General features: G+C 45.5%; 1 protein-coding gene and 1 long non-coding RNA gene across 22 annotated transcripts in view; one reads left to right on the top strand and one right to left on the bottom strand.

Moving 5' to 3' along the window:
• Positions 1-18,777, top strand: part of agrn (agrin) — a 241,860-nt gene that overhangs the window by 94,370 nt on the left and 128,713 nt on the right. The window lies entirely within an intron of this gene.
• On the bottom strand, positions 6,467-17,236 carry LOC144993850 (uncharacterized). 2 transcript variants are annotated; one of them, XR_013657120.1, is made up of 5 exons: positions 17,066-17,236; positions 14,633-14,711; positions 14,173-14,328; positions 7,685-7,823; positions 6,467-6,550 (listed from the first exon to the last, which is right to left on the bottom strand). It is a non-coding gene; the product is annotated as an uncharacterized LOC144993850 (long non-coding RNA). The 2 variants fall into 2 exon arrangements; XR_013657119.1 differs by lacking the exon at positions 6,467-6,550 and having other exon boundaries at positions 7,606-7,823.

Raw genomic sequence — 18,777 nt, 5'->3', positions numbered from 1 at the left:
GTCTCCCTCATCTTATCTGATTCCCGCCAAAGGTGACACAACAAAGGCCAATCACGATTCAATATAAGTCAGGGACCCAAAGGAGCAGAGGCGTAATGGAAGAGCGAGGTCTCAGACAGTTCGGGAGTCTCTCGTGACCACAGTCGAGCCAAGCACCGCCTTCTTGGCGAGAGCCCATCTACTGTGAATCTTTCAATTTCACTTTTGTCGCTGACGAGTCTCTCCAGAGGTTTCTCTTCACCGACAATCAAAATAAACTCCTGGACTGAAGTGTAATTCGATCTGAGGCGGTAAAGAAAGTGCCGGCGAACGTTCACCACGACTGACAACTCTTCATCAGCTCCTAAGGAGGACGGAAAGCAGGCGCTCCACAGCAGTTTCCCGCTCAGAACGGGAGGAAACACTCGCACAACGGCACCGTAATTTATTCTGCCAAAGCCTTCGCCTGCCTCCTTGACTGTAAGCCTGAGTCACACAGAGGCAGAATTAATTAGAACTCTTCTGCCTATCTTAATTAAATCTTTTCACATCACAGATTTTACACAACAGAAGGAAAATATCTACCTCATCTCTAAGTCGGGGTGGGGGTAACTGCCTGAAGAAAGTCTCAAATCAGGATATCTAAAGTACACAGCAAAGTTTCCTCTCTGGGATTATGATTTGTGTCCGGTCCTAACAAAGAGACGCTGGTTAGTTTTTGCCACTGCTGGGGGGGGGGGCTGGACGGCCTTGGTTTTATCAACACAGAGTTGGTTGGCCTTTTAAAGTACACAGAGCTTTTAAGCTGCACAGCTGAACTCTGTCTGCCCCCCCGCCGCCGCCACCGCCGCCACTGCCGCCGTCATTGCTTCATGACTCAGTGGGGAAAGTTTTCAACATTTACTTCCACTCTTTTAATCAAATCTCATCAACAAGTCTGCAAAAATAATGAGATGTTGTCGCTTTTCTCATCCTAAATATACAACAATAAATAATAAGAAGATTCTGTCTGACTAAATGATCATAGCTTGTTTTATTTTGAAATATCTCGCACGCAGAATTAAGGAAACAATAACACAAAATATTATGCAAAAAGATATTAATTACAAAAGAGGTGGAGCCGTAGTGTGAGTGTGTTTGAGCTGCCCGCTGGTTACAGGAGGAATTGCTTCGGTTACAGCAGTGGTCCCCAGCCCCCGGGCCACGGGTCATTTGGTACCCGGCCGCACTGAACCAATAAATAACTTACATGACTTCTGTTTTTATTTATTTCTGAATCAAAAAGATAATTTATTCTGAAAAACTGCCAGATTCTCTGTTCCATCCGTCTATGTTACTGTTGACGCAGGCCTTGGCGCTCCTCTCCGTCACGTGACAGGTTACCGCTAGAAAAACGAGTAAAAAACAAACGTCTTAGGAAAGTTTCTTGTCAAGGGGAAAAGGCCCAGCCAGGAGACAGAAGAGGAGCCTTCCACTTCAAAAGAAAGAAATCTACATTTAATAGACAGTGCTTCTTTGTAGCACCATGAGTGTGGGAGGGGGAGAGGATGATGAGACCTGTGCCATGCTTTTCAAAATAAAAGCATGTCTCTGTTCTTCCTTCATCGTAGTCTTGCTAACACAATCATCCGCCTCAACAATCATCGCTGGTCCGTAAAAAACTTAGTGTGTCGTAGGGCTGCACGATATTTGGAAAACTCACGATATTAGAGATTAAAATTGCGATAACGATATAATTTGCGGTATATAAACAAATAGCAAAATAACCAAATAACCATTCCCATTACATTGCAACAGTTTAAAAATTATACTCCAAATGTCACTCATCGACATAGGTGACAAACATCTAACATAATAGGCCTCCATCCGATTGGTCAAATCCATAAAGGGATTTATTTGATTCGTTAAATGGTTCAAGCTGACATAAGATTGTTTTAGCACATTTAAGGTTTACGATTTATTGCGATATTTGCCGTTTTTTGCGATATGCATATTGCGGAGCTGGATTTTGCGATAACGATAAATTTGCGGTATATTGTGCAGGCCTAGTGTGACGTCATACTTGGTCGGGGTCAAACCCTTTGGTGAAGGAAAGTGAACGCGGTGCCCCTCCGTCACACGACATTTGAACATTTTCCAATTTTTTTGTACGTTCTTTTCTTTTTTGTATTTTCTTTGTGTCATTTTTTCCTATCTCTTTAGCCCCCTTTGTGCTCCATACTCTGTGTTAAAGGCGGCCCAACATCTCCCTCTCTATGTGCATCGCCGCTGTTTTTCCTGCTCCCCTTTGGTTCAGAGATCAGGGATTGGAGGGCAGCTTGCTCTCCACATGCAGGTCCAGAGGTTACTGCAACCTTTGTTGATCTTAGATAGCTCAGAGACAGACAGAAAAAACACGTTAACCAGCGTCACGGTTTACCTTGAACTCTAACAGGAAGTCTGAGGACAGACGAACCAGAACTGCAGAGATGCCATAAAGAATCAGTGGAGAAAGTAAATGTGATGTCTGCAGTTCATCCGTTCTCTGAACTCATTTAGAGCTATAGTCACATGCACCCGTATGGGGGGGGGGGGGGGGGGGGGGGCTGCTGGTTGGAACGTACCATTGTGGTCTGTGTGGTTTGTATGAAGTATTCGTTGGGCTGATGGACAGTTCCACGCACGGATGACGCACCTGTGAAGCTGTCCTCGCTGTCCTTCGCCACATTTCTGCTGAATATTCAGAAAAAGGATTTTACTTTTCAAAAAGTCGCTCTTGAACGTCTCACCAATGTCAGCGCTGGGTGCCATGGCCCCTCCCTCTGTTGCTCTTTTATCTCCAGAAGTCTCTTTCTTTTTCTTTTTTTACTGCAGTCAAAACAGCAGAAATAACTTCCACTAAAAAAACCGTCAATTCTGCTGAGTGTCTGCAGTAAAAATGAAGCAAAGACATGAAACTGCAGGAGTGAGTCGTGTGGAGCGGCCCGTCACTCAGGGCGGGGGCTGACATTGAAATCACAGCCGTCCTCAGCTCTGTCACATGTTGGTGTAGAGAACTGTCTGCTGTCAGTCTGAATGAGCTCTGTGTGTTTGTTAAAGGGACAGCCTGGGTTTCCCATTAACACTGTAGTTAAACACACCACACCTGATCAGTGGCCTCGTGGGAGAGTGTCCGCCCCGTGACTTGAAGGTGGTGAGTTCAAGTCCAGGCCGAGTCATACCAAAGACTCTAAAAGTGCCTCCTAGCATTAAGGGTCTGGACTGGGGGGGTCAAAGCTCCAAATGGTTCCCGAGCGCGGCTGTGTCTGCAGCTCACCGCTCCCCCGGGGGAGGGGTCAAATGCAGAGAACAAATGTCACACAGCTGGGTGTTTGATAGACTTTAACAGTTGTGTTTTAGCCGGATGGACCGGAGCGCTCAGAGAAAAGAAACCCACCGGTGGGGAGAGGTGTCAGGTTCTTAATTAGAGGGAATCGGAGGTCCGCCACCTCTGCCGCCATATAGAAGGTCGAACACTCCACCAACTTCACGCTCGACTGATTCTCTGTACCTTCATCCAGGGGAAGCTTTAATGAACCCTTTACATCACAGTGCGGGGGACATCGCCCACCCTCAGGTGTCCCACTCTACAGACCCACAACCACACACAAGCTGTTCTCATTGCTACAAGAATGACACAACCTGATGATAGCAGCCGAAGCCCTGAGTCGGCATTTCACGTCAACAATCTGTGTGTGTCTCACAAACATTGTTGTGTCTTTGTCCTCACGGCCTGAGCTGATGTCAGACGCCTGCAGCTCGCCGTGCTGTCGCTGCGTTCAACGTGTCGCCCAGAAATGGTTTATAGATGCAGCTGAACTTCAGGATGTGTGTGTGACACGTGCATGCACACACACACACGTGCACGCACACACAACGACTATTTCCTAACTTAGTCGAGAATTTGTATGACGTTTTTTAGTGTGTGTTTGTGGGGACTTTAGTGCATGTGTGTGTCCGTGCATGTGTTTTGTTTACGTGTGTTAGTTTACATGCATTGTGTGTCTGTGGTGTGTGTGTTTTCTTTTCCTTGCTCTCAAAAACGCTGCTCTGTGATCCACGGAGAACGGCAGAGAGACAATAGCAGGAAACTATCCGCTCTGAAAATCCCGACCTCGACATGACCCTGACTCACAGCACACACACACACAGCAACACACACACTCACACACACACACACACACACAGCAACACACACACACACACACACACAGCAACACACCCACGCTTGTTGTTTGAGGCCTTTTGCTCCGACGGCCTCATTTAGTTTCTAAAACTTCAGTTTGCCGTTTTGTTCCGACATCCGCTGCTTTGTGGGTTAATCCACAAAAAACCCGCTAAAGTGTCCGTTAATAATTTAGCGGCTGGGCGCGCTCAGTCCGTCCGTGGGAGGAGCCTCTCATCACAGCTGTAAACACAAACACACAAACGAGGACTGATGTCAGACCGACTCTCCGGGAGACTGCATGTTGTTTGAGTTTGTGAACATGTGTGTTTCACTCCACTGGACACAATTAACACGGTCAGACACGACCCGGCAGCGTGTCAGTTATACACTGCGAGCTGCTGCCCCCCTCCCCTCCTCCCCCAGTACAGTCACAGAGTCTGCTCACACAGAAACTCACTGCGCCTCTGTAATGAGATTTGTGATGGCAGAGAGCAAGTCGGGGTGCAGTGACTGTTAGAAATAAAGAGGAAAACACTCGCCAGTCACTCTGCGCATACAAAAAAGGTTTTAATGAAAGGAAAAGGAAAATGCAGGAGCCTGACTAAATGCCTGATTGGTGGCATGTAACATGATGATCCTCCCACCTCTGTGCTTGAGAGCAGCTATAGAATAAAGGGCCGTGCTTCTTCATATCATCGGGTTTCTGGACGTCGGTCCACAGACGTTTCAGGCTCTGCAGATGAAATAGAGCTTCAGGGTTTTTATGATGACACCAACCAAAGCCTCTGAGATGTTTTTTCGGGCGTTTCTTAACCGCTTTCTGACCACTGCGGGCCTTTTCAGGAGTGTCACGTCTCTGATGATTGACAGGCGTCTCAATTGCTTTTCTCCTGTGGGTTTTCACTCCAGACACCCAATGATTGGAAGTGACAGTAAAGCCTTTTTCCGTGTTGACGGACAGCTGCGGTTACCACGCCAGGATCACTGCTGATGCTTCTCCGCTTTGGTATTAAAGTCACTGGAAAGCTCCACCCCAAAACCCAAACCGAGCCAGCTGATTGGTGTTTCTTCTTCAGACCAGAGGATCATGGAGCATCCTCCTGAGGAATCCAACCTCTGTGATTGTTTCTGCCGACTCGGATCATCACCTCTCTGCTTAACCGCCTATCCTCATCATCACTATCACTATCATCATCATCATCATCATCATCCTGCTCTCATTTGCTTTAATATTGTTATTAAATCATCATCGATTTGCAGGCGAGACGTAACTGACAGCTTTTCCAAACTTTTATCTCATTTCTTGATTCTTCCGAGTCCTGATAAAAATAACTAAGGGATGAAGCCTTTCATTCATTAGTTATTTGACAAGGAGAAAAACTTTATTTTCCATTTCTCTCCTCACATATCATCTCTCCTGACAAATTATTTATTCATTTGTTTGTTTAGTTTTGCATCAGAAGTTTAGCCTCATTTTTTTTTGACGTTTCTGGCTCTTCTCTTCCAAACATCCCATCATTCTGCTTCTCGTCTGCATCAAAACCTTTTTATAGCTTTTCTTTCTGACAGGGGCATGTCAGACAGTTGACCCCTAACACATGTTCCGTGTATGAAATGTCGGTTTTTCCTGATCCATGCGTGACATACGTTATTCGTACGTTTTTTTTTGCTTTCGTCAATCGTAGATGTGTGTCTAGAGTTTTGGCCGACGGGTCTTTCTGTCAATTCGGTTTTGAGCTGTTCAAAATTTTTGGTGCGCTGAGAATTACGCAATTTATGCATATTTTACCTAGTTTATATGCAATTAATACCTAAATCTCACACCATTGTTCATGATTTTTGCGAGATGCATTTGCAAATTTGCATGAACCACCGATGTATAACTTGTACATCACGCATGCGGCGCACATATCACAGTAAAGTGACAGTTGACGCACAAATCACCAATGAATGCAGATAAACAGCACAATAATCACACACGGTTCATGTTCTACATGGGTTCACGTGTTCTTTGCGTGGTTTTTTAGTACTTCTTCCATAGTTTATTCATGATACATCTGTGAACATTTCACTCAAAGACCCAAACTTTTTCCATGTTTGTTCACGTATGACCAATTTTCATCCATGCAATATGTGCTAAATGTACGTGGTGACAGGAATTTAGAAATGGTTATTTTTATTCCAATTATGAGTTTGTAGTCAAAGCCAGAACTTCTTGGCGTTTCTTCAGATCTGCCGCCTTCTTCTCCTTCGGATTCTGGCTGCTGGTCGTCGGCGCCGGCCTCACATGGTTGTTGTAGGTGGCTCACTAGCATCCACTGATGTCCCCCAACCTCACCTAAGAGAGGTTCACTTCATGCATGGGAGGGTCAGCACAGCGTCCATCTGGAATGAAATCAAACCTATTTCTGCAGATTATTAGTGAGGTAGGTTTGAAACTCTTCAAGGTCTTCCTTGTTTGTTTAGAGCCCCACAGACAGACAGTCTTCAGCATTCAGTTGTTTTCACCTGTTTGTTTATTTCTATAAAACCAGAAAAATGAAAAGAGAAGGGAAAAAAACAAATATGCTGCAGAATTCTGGGTAATTTTAGCTATTTAGCTGTTGTTAAAAATGGACGTTGTGGCTTTTTTCCCCTGATTGCACACAGGAAATGAGTGTGTCCGCCTGGGCGCGTGCACAGCTCTGCAATTTGGCGATTTGAGCGCGTTTTTAAGGTTTGGACGCGTTTCAGGAGTGAGTGCAAAACGCAGAAATACTTTCCAGGGTCAGAGGTTTCCCAGAATAAACCGTCAGCCGGCTGCCGCGCGTTCGAGTCTCTGCGCCAACCGTTCAGCCTGTTTTTCCAGCCGTGAACCCCGGCGCTCTCTCTCGGTCCGTAATCAGGGCTCGGTGTCGCAGGAGGCAAACGCTGCTGCACAGCACACGTTTGTCTGTTTAGAGTGAGGGCCGCCGTCTGCCCCTGATTGGCGTCTGTTAGAAAAATGCAGCTCATCCGTTTATGTCTGATGTGTTCTGTCCGCATGGCATTAAATGAAATGTTTAGATTGGGTTATTGGCGTTTGTTATCCGGTAATTTCCGTTTAAACGCCGCCATGAGATGCAGTTTCCAGCTGATGCTGCAACGCATCATGAAGTGCAATAAAATGATGGTTTAGGAAGGTTTAATATAGAAATGCTTTACAGCTCCGCTGCACTTTTACCGGTTCTGTTTGTCAGAATATTCCTGGAACCCTACATCCCTTCATAGATGTGCAGATATTTAAGCAGAAACACACATGTGCAGCTTTCCTGCATGCACCATGGCTCAGCTGCACTGACATGAATAAATGTATAAATATGTGCAGCGCTCAGATGAGCTCGCACACACTTTGGGAAAACAAGGCTTCCAGCCTGACCCCCCCCCCCCCACTGATGTACATTGGCTGTGACATATCCCACTGGTGTCAGACTGCTCTTATCTCCCACAGCTGTCTCATGTCTCTTCACTGCTCCTCTTCAAGTAACCAATACCTCTTACCAGCAGGGTTAGGAAGGAAGTTCAGTCTTTTTAATCTTAATGGACTGCTGCTCCACTTCCAGATGAATGTGTATTGGGATGGGGGCCCCTCCCCCCTGGCGTTGGCGTTCCAAACAGGAAGTCAAAACCTCATAGACTCCTATAGCAAAATAAAAAGCTCTTACTTGGTCATTCTGTTGGTCAGAAGAACCATTCTGGATCGGATACTTTTATTTTTTTAAACCAAAATATCCAATCAGGCGCTTCAATAAAAGCAGGCGGAGCCTGCCGGTCCCCACGTCCCTCACTCAAAACGTTCGACAGCCCGCTTTTTGAGTGGTAGGGGTGTGGCCTTCCAACTCACTCACTCCTGATTGGTGGGAGTGGCCAGCATAGAAACTCAGACCGACTCGATCTGGTTCCAACATGGCGGCGTCCGTATCGACTTCCTGTGGTTGGATCTGGACGTGGACCGTTTTCCCTCCAGTTTTCACAAACAGACGATGGTTGAACCTTTCAGAGCTCTGAGCTCCTCTGGCTGCTGTCGTCCCGCCTCCTTCACAGTCCCCCCCCCATATCAATCAATCAATCAATCTCTTTATTTATAGAAATGACCACAGTTGAAACGTCTTTTAGTTCAAACTCAACACAAAAAGCTGCTTTTTTCCATTAAATCCAAATTTTCCTCACTAACAGCAAAAACCTGAGAGTGTTTCTAGATGAATGCAGCTGCTGCTGTGAGGTTCACGTTTGTGAATTAGAGGTTTTGTTCTGCGTTAAAAAAGGAAAATATAAAGAACTCCAGAGCCGCCTCCTTCTATTCCTGTATGGATTTCTCTGCTTGCATGTGGCGTTTCCTTCCTCGCCGCCTCTCTTTTAAATATAGGCTAACATGCCTTTCTTTACCGCATGCAGGAACCTCCCCTCCCTACCGTTCATGCATGCGCACATGCACACACCCGCGTGCACGTGTGTATGTCTGCTTTCTCGCCGGCTCACTTGAAGAACAAAGATCCGAATCTGCTTCAGTCCTTCATACACGGAGCTCAATAAAGAGACGAGAAGAGCCTTTCTGACTCTGGAGGTGTACGGCGGGAGCAGGTGAGGGAGGGGGGAACGGAGGTCATGATGCATTGAACGCAAACGCACGGATGCACAGACGTCAAAGCAAGGGCTGTGGAAGCGGCGGTCGCAGCTCCATTTGGAAAGGTCAAAAGTTGATGCAGGTTTCATTACTTAAGGACTGCAAAAATGTTGGCTTCGCTTATGTAAAAGGCCTGAAAATCAACAAAATCAATGAGCAAAAGCAGCGAGGAATAAGGCAGCATGGGGAGAGAAGAGAGCAGAGGTTTAAGGTTAGAGAAGAAAAGCACAGAGGAAAGAGGATAAGAAGAGGAGCGATGCAAAGGGAGGTGAAAGCTGAGGAAGATGACAGAAAGACAGAAAAGAAGCTGTGTGGGAAAGTGAGGGCAGGCTCTTCCTCCACCGTCCTCTGCTGAGAATATCAGGTTATCAGAAATGGAGCTGAACTGAAATCTGCCTTCGCTTCATCGCCTTTTTCTCTTTCCTTCTAGAAAAAGCTTCTCTTTTGCCCCCCTGCTGCAGTCATATAATCCAGGGGGGGGGGACTTAGTGACTTATAGGAGAGAGAGAGAGCAGTTCTTCGACGCCACCTTATAAAGAAATGTATTTAGGATGGGGGGGGGGGGGGGGCTTATGGGGGATTCAAGATGATAGTTTTGTTGGATGTAAACATGTTGTGTGATCTGTGTCCACTAGGGGCGCTGTTTAAAATCCGTGTTCTCGTTCATACGCCCCCTGACGGACGGGAGGTTTCTTTGTTGTCGATAGATGGAACTTTATTGATGACATGAGAGTGGACATGGAGTCAGTCGATTCAGTTCAAATGAAGACTTTTCAAGGAACCATGGAAAGTCGTGAATCTAGAACCATCGCTATGATTCAATACCTGCCCTGGCCACAGGCCCCGCCCCCCTAGCAGAGATGGTTGAAGAGATGATGAAAAGCTCTGCATCATTCTTCTCCTCACAAAGGAACCCAGATCTTCCAGTGCCAGTCCAGTAGGAAAACCTGCTGGACTGTCAGGAAGACACTGCTGGGTTTTTTTTCCAGAAAGCAGGTTTTCAGAGAGGTGAAGCAGCATGGCGTGTCCATTTGAAGATGATTTAGTGGATGAAGAAGCTCAGATAATACTTTTTCCACCATGAGAGGGTGAAAAGACCACATATGGATGTTGGAAAAATAAACTTTTTTACTTTGATATAACTTAGTTATTTGCTTCAGTTAAGAGAAATCATTTTTTTAGTTAAGTCATCTTAAAAATAACACGTAGTTTTCAGACAATTATTTTACTTTCATTCAAATTAATTCAATTAAGTAGGTGTAACTTTGGTACTGCTGTTAGATCGGCACCGCAAGGGATTGTGGGATACCATTCCCTTTGCCTGTCTGGGCAGATTTGGGTTTAATTCTTTCTGCACCATGAGCGAGAGGGAAGGAGAGGGTGATGAGTTTATTTAGCAGCCCTAGTGCCATCTGTATTGAAGGACTGAAGTTAGACTCAGAATCATGACAACTGAATGAATGTTATATACTGTAAATCCACACTGTGTCTTTTATTTTAACGATATAAGAATGAGAATATCTGCAGCCTCTAACTTAGACGTATGAGAGTTCAAGAAGTATAATAAATGAAGATGGAAAAACATTACATTAATTTGGAGTAATATTACATTTAGTTAGATAAATATGTAAATTTGAGATGTATAAATAATAATTGAGTTGGATAGACGTAAGAAATTAGGTTGAATAAATTTAACTCAAATACTTGTTACCAATTGAAGTAATTCATTTAGGTTTTATAAGTTGTGTATATAGATAGATATCACAATAAAAATAGAAATAAGATCAGAAACTTGTGCGTTTACTTTGTTCTTTTTCTCCAAGCAGAAACTCTTTCTTTTGCTGATGATGCAGCAGTTTTACTTTATTGATGAACATATGACCTTCATACGCCGTCATTAATCTCAGACTCCGTCTCAATTTAAATTTCCTCGTGGATTATTAAAGACCTTTTCTATTCAATTCTATTCTATTCACTGAAGTATAGCGCTCTCTTTTTTTCTCCACGCGTTTCCATGGTGACTCCAGAAATCGGTGATCCATTGAGAATGTCTTTATGTACCTGCTGTGCACGTGCGTTAACCCAGGGTTACCAAGTCGAGCATAATTACACTAACTCATATCCGGTCTTTTGGAACCGACATACCAAGAGTAAGCAAGTTCAGGAGGATTTCAGCCAGAGTTCAGGGTTAAAGTCAGAGTAGTTTAAACATGCTTCCTGGAATACCCCCCAGGTCAGGGCAGAATGTACAAACAAGCCGTCCATGTTGGTTTCCTGAGGTAAGCTGAGGTTTGGTGTTAAGGACAGAAAGAAGGTTCCGTCTCCACGGTACAGAGGTATGTTATTTTTGCATCGACGCGCCTTTAGCAAACACGTGTAAACAAACAAGGATTGTTGTTTGGCAGTGGAGGCAAGAATAAGTCTTCCTGCTGCTAAGCCTTCATTTTCTACTCTACACTTTTCACAGTCTGACGGGACAGAGATTAGAGGAGACCTTTCTGGTGGAGGCTTTGGGGGTCTGGTGGGGGCTGTGGGGGTCTGGAGGAGGCTGTGGGGTCTGAAGGAGGCTTTGGGGGTCTGGTGGAGGCTATGGGGTCTGGAAGAGGCTTTGGGGGTCTGGTGGAGGCTGTGGGGGTCTGGAGGAGGCTTTGGGGGTCTGGAGGAGGCTATGGGGTCTGGAGGAGGCTGTGGGGTCTGAAGGAGGCTATGGGGTCTGAAGGAGGCTGTGGGGGTCTGGAGGAGGCTGTGGGGGTCTGGAGGAGGCTGTGGGGGTCTGGTGGAGGCTGTGGGGGTCTGGTGGAGGCTGTGGGGTCTGGAGGAGGCTGTGGGGGTCTGGTGGAGGCTGTGGGGTCTGGAGGAGGCTTTGGGGGTCTGGTGGAGGCTGTGGGGTCTGGAGGAGGCTGTGGGGGTCTGGTGGAGGCTGTGGGGTCTGGAGGAGGCTTTGGGGGTCTGGTGGAGGATCCAGGGTTCTGGTGGTATCCCTTAAACGTATGTGGTGCTGGACCCACGCATACATATTTCACTCTGTAAGATGCAGCTTTTAGACAAACATTTGAAAATTTAAAGAGATGCAACATTTTCAAATGAAGTCTTCTCCTGCTCTTGTCTGCTCTGCTGTGGTGGATTTGACAGTGAATTATTCAGTCAGTATCTTATCATAAAAGGCTTTTTATTGGTGGCGCTCTGTGCTGGGGAGACTGGCGGCTGGGAAATGAGGAACTTCCCCCTCAGCAAACGAGTGGAGCTAAAGAGCCGAGCATTCGACTTCAGTCACAGCCTCTAGGTTGAACAACACAACCCGTTTATAGGAGAATGATGGAGAACTAAAGGTTTTAGAGGCTCTTCTGCTGCTCTAAGTCTAACAAAGTCGCACTTCAATGACTTCCTTTTATTGCATAGATTTGACTTTTTTTTAATAGTAAATGCCAGACGCTGACAACTGTTCACTTCCAGCAGCTTTGAATTATTTGGACAAAACGTCACAGAAAATAGTTTCTGTGGAAATCCAAAACCGATCTAAGAGCTGAGCTGCAGTAGTGGGAGAACAGGTTTTTGGTCGCGTGGATTGGAAGAATTCAACAATATTAGCCGCCTTAAATCTCCTATTTGTGTTTCCACTGAACACATTATGCTAATAGACGGAGGTGAGCCCTTTCCTGTCAAAGAGCGGCGGCTGCTTTTAAGGGGAGTGTTCAACTTCATCACCTTTTAATGAGCCAAGAGAGAAATCAGCAGAGAAGTCGGCCACTTCACCTTATCCCCCCGCACTCCTCGCCACTGCAGCCGCCGGTAGAAAGGCGTTGGAGATTTTTTAGACCACAGGGAATACGGCTTAAATGCTACAACAGAGCAAAATCACATGGCAGTGAGGACCTTAACTGTATTAAATATGTTAAAGTATCCGTCCATCCATCAATCTAATTGCTTTTGGGGTCATGAAGATGCTGGAGCCTATCTCATCTACTTTTGGGTGAGGACGGGGTGCACCCAGGACAGGTCACCTGTCTGTCACAGAGCTAAACATGTGACAGGAAGTAAGAAAACTTTCAAACAAGACAAACTTCAATGAAATGCTGTGTACAGGAAACATGGCACAGAGCCTCTCAGAATGTCCCAGACCCCCATGTGGGTGGGGGGGTTCCTTAGGTCGGGCAAGATAAGGTTCTCCCTGGATTATAGATGTGAGATTGACCCCCCCTCCCCCTACAGAACAGACACGGGGGGGGGGGGGGGGGGGGGGTCTCCCAGACGTCCCAGGACCACACAGGCCTTTGGAGGTCGTCTCGTTGCTTTGCATATTTGAATATCTTTTCACATCATTGCTGCAACATATCTGGTCCAGGATTCGTGTCGTCCTTTTGATCTTCAGCTCTGATCACCAAACTGAGATTTCTAAATCGGATCATTTTCTGCAGACTTCCTAACGTGGAGATGTCGGCGTCTTTGCTGCAGAAAGACGGTGTTCTAGACACCGGGTTCATCCCAGAGTCGTGCGATGAGTCAGTGAAGCAGCAGAGCGTTCAGCTGACGTTTGGCGAGGCTTTGATCCGGCTTCACGTCGACTGATCATAAACCTCTGTTTGACGTTTTGGGAGCGAGGCCTGAACTCCGGTCGCGGCGTCTCACTGAGAAGCTTCTCAGTGAAGCTTTACGGCTGGAACACAAACCTTATTCCTTCCAGCGGTTTTCACGCCGTCTGCAAACCACAGGAAGACCTGGTCTTCAAAGGGATCGCCGCTACTCAAAACCAAAGCAGAAATATCACAACCACACTGGAATCATTCATGAATGCAAAGGAGGATCGCTCTTGAAATGGAAGGATTTGCTCCCAAAACCCTCAAGGGTTGTGATTTTGGAGCGTGGTTCCCCCGATGTTCCGTTGGCCATAAAAAGGCGTGAGGTTTGACGCCGAAGACTTGTCCGTGTGAGCTTTACAGACCTTAGGACGCGTCCCGGTGCTGATAGTCAGAGATTACCCACAGTTCCTCAGGCATTGCATAAGCTGCTTCACGATTAGCTTTATGTGCATTTGGGTGTTTTTGAAGCCATATGGTGTTGACTCAGGACCCAGCGGGGGATCCGTGCTACTTTTAGCGCTATAGTCTTCATCGGGTTCTTTGGTTTTCATTCTTTGTCGCCTCCATGGAGTTTCTGAACAAAGCCAAGCTCTGAATTCTCTGGTGGAAAGAAGGAGGTGTCTGCGACTGTTTTCAGGTTGTGGTTTTAATGGAAGTGAGAACCGCTACGAAGATGAACAAGAAGGAAAGAATGAAGCGTGACGAGAGAAAACGGAGACACGCAGGAGAGCTGTGAGTGGAGGAGATGAGTCCTTCCTGTTCTTGTAGTTTGAGTGGAATTAACTCACCGTAATCCATGTCACAGGCAGTTTGCAGCACTGACACTTGGCAGGAAGAACAGTCTGAGTCTCTTTGGTTGGACATTAGGGATCACATCAAAGGTAATTCCACAGTGGAAGTGAAACCGTTCTCTTTGTACCTTTGACCTGCTGGAGCATCTTCCGCTTCGCTCCCGTGTGTTTTTCATGCAGATGGAAAATGCCATGTTTGTCATAAAAACAGTTGTTTGCATGCAAAAGGGTTCTGTTTGCTATTGAAAATGTAATTTAAGGTTGTCACAAGAACATGTTAAAAACACACTTTTTATTCACTTTATCATATATCATCCTGACATTAAAAACTGGTGAAGTCCTAACATTTTTGCACACTTATTAATATTTTTAGGTATGCAGAAATTTTGTTTTCTTTAAACACAAAGTTTTTAAGCTCTGGCTAAAATAGTTTGTTTTTAGGCAAAAACTTACTTACTTTAGGTTCAACAAAAACCACAGGAACTCCAGGATAAAAAAGACTGATGGTTTGAATCCAGGAGGACAAACTAGTGATGCTGAGACAAAAAGAAGGGGTGGAAGTGAAACAACAGAAGTCACATCAAAACAAGGCAGAGGCTGGAAACTCAAAAAATCCTGGAAATCCTAAAGGAAGCAGATCTGTCCACAACCTCTGACAGATGTAAACCAGTGACCCAGTCACAGACGAGGATGAATGGATGATGGATGGATGATAGAAGGATGGATGATGGATGATGGATGGATGATGGATGATGGATAAATGGATGATGGATGAATGGATGGATGATAGAAGGATGGATGATGGATGATGGATGGATGAATTGATGGATGGATGATGGATGGATGGATGGAAGATGGATGATGGATGGATGATGGATGGATGGATGGATGGATGGATGGATGGATGGATGATGGATGGATGAATGAATGGATGATGGATGGATGATGGATGATGGATGGATGGATGAATGATGGATGGATGGATGGAAGATGGATGGATGGATGGATGATGGATGGATGAATGGATGGATGATGGATGGATGATGGATGATGGATGGATGATGGATGGATGGATAATGGATGGATGATGGATGATGGATGGATGATGGATGGATGGATAATAGATGGATGATGGATGGATGAATGGATGATGGATGGATGATGGATGATGGATGGATGATGGATGGATGATGGATGATGGATGGATGAATGAATGGATGATGGATGGATGATGGATGGATGATGGATGATGGATGGATGGATGGATGATGGATGGATGATGGATGATGGATGGATGATGGATGGATGGATGGATGATGGATGGATGATGGATGGATGGATGGATGGATGGATGGATGATGGATGGATGGATGGATGATGGATGGATGGATGATGGATGGATGGACAATACACCAGCTTAAGTTTGAAAGTCTAAGAAGATTTAAAGCTAAATGGTTGCCATTCATGGAGTTGCTGCTGTTTTCCTGCTTTCTTTCCATCAAACATCCACAGAAACGTCCAGATGCTGCAGAGTCCAGGTTTCAGCTGATTAGTTTGTATTTATGGTAAAACAACACTCACCAACTTACAGTCTGCATTTGAGTCCCCCCCCCTTTACCCAGTACAAAGCACGGGTCACAGGTCAAGACCCCCCCTCCACCCTCCGATTATTTCCAGCCTAATTTCCAGGATGCAAAGGGCCTCAGGGAATGAGTTATGAATATGAAAGAGGTGGACTCACACACGTATGCATGGACACACACACACACATGCCTGCATGGACACACACATTCGTGTGCATGGACACACACACAGTTCACCATATAAGAGACCACCTCCCACACTGAAAGCTACTGGAGATGATCTGCAGGACAGTGATGGACACTTGGAAGCTAGACCCGCCCCCCTCCTCATGTACTATTCATGATGACCTTTCCACTACATTTCCTCCATATCCAGAACACACATGCATCTCAGTCATCATTGACCTCTCCAACCTGTGGCCCCCGACAGCTCATTGGGGGGCTCTCACTGCTCTGCTGTTTCAGCCTAATCATTAGTGGTGGAGGAGAAGAAACGGAGAAGAGGGTGCAGTTCACGGATTCAGGGATTAAAAATTGATGGGAGGGGAGGATGGGCCTGAATTCGTCTCGTGGTGGAAACGTGAGCGCTGAAAGAACCGAACAACATTTTCTGCTCAAAGTTCCTTCAAAGGAAACACGGAACGGCAATCAGAGAAAGCCGAGCGGCGTCCGCGTGAGGCAAGAGCCCGGAGGCCGGTGAGCTTTACATGAAGATAAGAGCAGGGCCAGGGGTCAGGGAAGGTCACACATGCACAGGCTGTACAGTTTTTATGTTTTCACGTAAACATCCGGTGCGTTGAAGAACACACTAAACGTAGACTCTGCATAACATTTGGTGGAAGTGGTCGCTTGAACGTGTCCTACAGTGAGTAGAAAGAGTGTTTTCACATAAACGTCACATAAACTGTGCTCAGACTGAAGGTTGAACGACGATTTTTTCTAAAACTCTGTAGACTCTAGTCTAGAACTCCTGATTTGTCTGCAGATTCTGCATAACATGAGGCCACCGTACGTTGGAAACTCTAAACAATTTAAAGGTAATGTATTAAAATAGCTGTCAAAATTCAGTCATACTTGGTGATGGTAACTACTGATGGTAGCCACAGCTGCCCCCGGGGCAGCTGTGGCTACCATCAGTAGTTACCATCACCTGGGGCAGAATGACAGAGGCGTGGCTGTCAGTTTGCGCCTATCAACGAGACACTGATGCACATTCACACACCTGGAGGCAGGAGGGTGAACACAACAACAGTTGTCTGGGGATCGAACCGCCGATCATCCGATCGTTGGCCGGCCCGCTCACCCACCTGAGCCACTGCCGAACCCGAAGGGAAGCGTCCTGGACCAGCTGGAGGCGTGCGAGTTCAGTTATCCAGCCGAGACGGGTCACTGTCTCAAAATGTCCTTTCAACCTTCACCAACTGCCTCGAATAACAACATCCGGGTGTTTTTTCCAGTTGAGTTTAAAAAAAAACAGATTTCTATTTAAACGTTTAGTTCTGTCTGAATCTACAATTCCAAAATCCAGAACCCTGGAAATTTCCCAGAAGTCTCTGTGAAAAACCAGTGTGCATCAATGCTCACTAGATTGGTGAATATAGACCACAATGCATTGCGTCGGAACAATTTTTGCCATAAAAATGTATTTAGATGTATTTTTTTTTAAATTAACCATCAACGTTTTTATCTTTAAAAAGACAGTGGACTCAGACAATCGTCACAAAAGTTAGAAAAAGTTAGATTTTAACTTGGTGAAATCGATGACGTCATATTTGCCGTTTAAAAAAAAAAATAAAGAAGTGAGCACGCTGTCTGAATTGCTTTGAAGAGTCAGGACGCCACATAGTGCCGCACTATCTAGTTTGTTGGTAGTTAGGTCGGGAATTCAGACACAGCCTAAGTATTTCACATCATACATTTGAAAAAAATCAGTTATTAAAATTCTTAATGATACTTAATCAGAAATTATTCCGAATTGTTATTTTACAAACATTTTTAAATACTACATTTATACATATGCATCTTATTGGTCTTTTATTTTAAAATTTGTTTAATTCTTAATTTAAGTCTTCATTTTTTTTCCAACACCAGTTTTTAAGAATAAATCTTACAAAATGATTTAAGAACTTTTTTCTTTTTACTTTATCTTTTGGCAGTGGAGTCTTTCTTTCGACTGAGGTGACTGGAGCGCTAAACGGGCGATTGTCTGAGTAAAACCCTCATTGTTTGTTATTAATTGATAAGTGAAACTGCAGCAGCCCGCCCGCCGCCGCCCGCTGCTCTGCAGCCTGTAAGTGCGGGTCAAGCAGAGGTGACAGGAACGCTGATAAACACGCCCACGCCCCTGATGAACACTTTACACCTTGTTTTGCTTTGAAAATGGAGCAGCTGCGCGTGGAATTAGTAACGAGGTGTGTTTGTCTGAGTCCAACTTCCCAACAGAAGAGAACAGATCAGCCACAAACTGAAGCGGGAAAAAGGCTCCGCTCACCCTCAACCAATGAAATGAGCCACATTAGGCAAAGTGATTCATGCTAATGCAGTTTGGCACTCCATTAAATAAAGAAAGGAGAATCTGATGCAGTCTGGCCTGAAATGTTGCGCAGCAGAAAATCCATGTTCTGCTGTCACCTTCATTTGCCTTAAAGTGCTGTTGGAGATATTATCACTGCAGGAGGAAATAAAAAAATGGCTGCCATGTTTCCTGATTTCTGTGTGATTACTGAACTGCAGACAGATGATCTTTGCAGATGTATGTAAAAATCTGCATAAAGCAGATTTGGAATCAGCACAGGTTCAATAAAAAGGACTAAACTGAAGCTGCTAGCAGCAGCCTGTCCTCTGCCGGGGCCCCAGCTGCGCCCCCTGCTGCCCGACTGCAGTAAACGCCTCTGTTTCACATGAAAGCTGAAAAGTCCTACAGAACTTAAAGTCCCACCGGGATTTGAACCGGGGGCCTTCTTGCTGTGAGGCAAGAGCGCTAACCACCGCACCACTGTGCAGCAAGATCGCAAATCGT

This window comes from Oryzias latipes, chromosome 7 (genome assembly GCF_053564925.1).
Source record: "Oryzias latipes strain Hd-rR chromosome 7, Olatipes_Hd-rR_3.1".
NCBI lineage: Eukaryota > Metazoa > Chordata > Actinopteri > Beloniformes > Adrianichthyidae > Oryzias > Oryzias latipes.
Note: the sequence above shows the minus strand (reverse complement) of the source record. Positions and strands in the feature narration are given on the sequence as shown.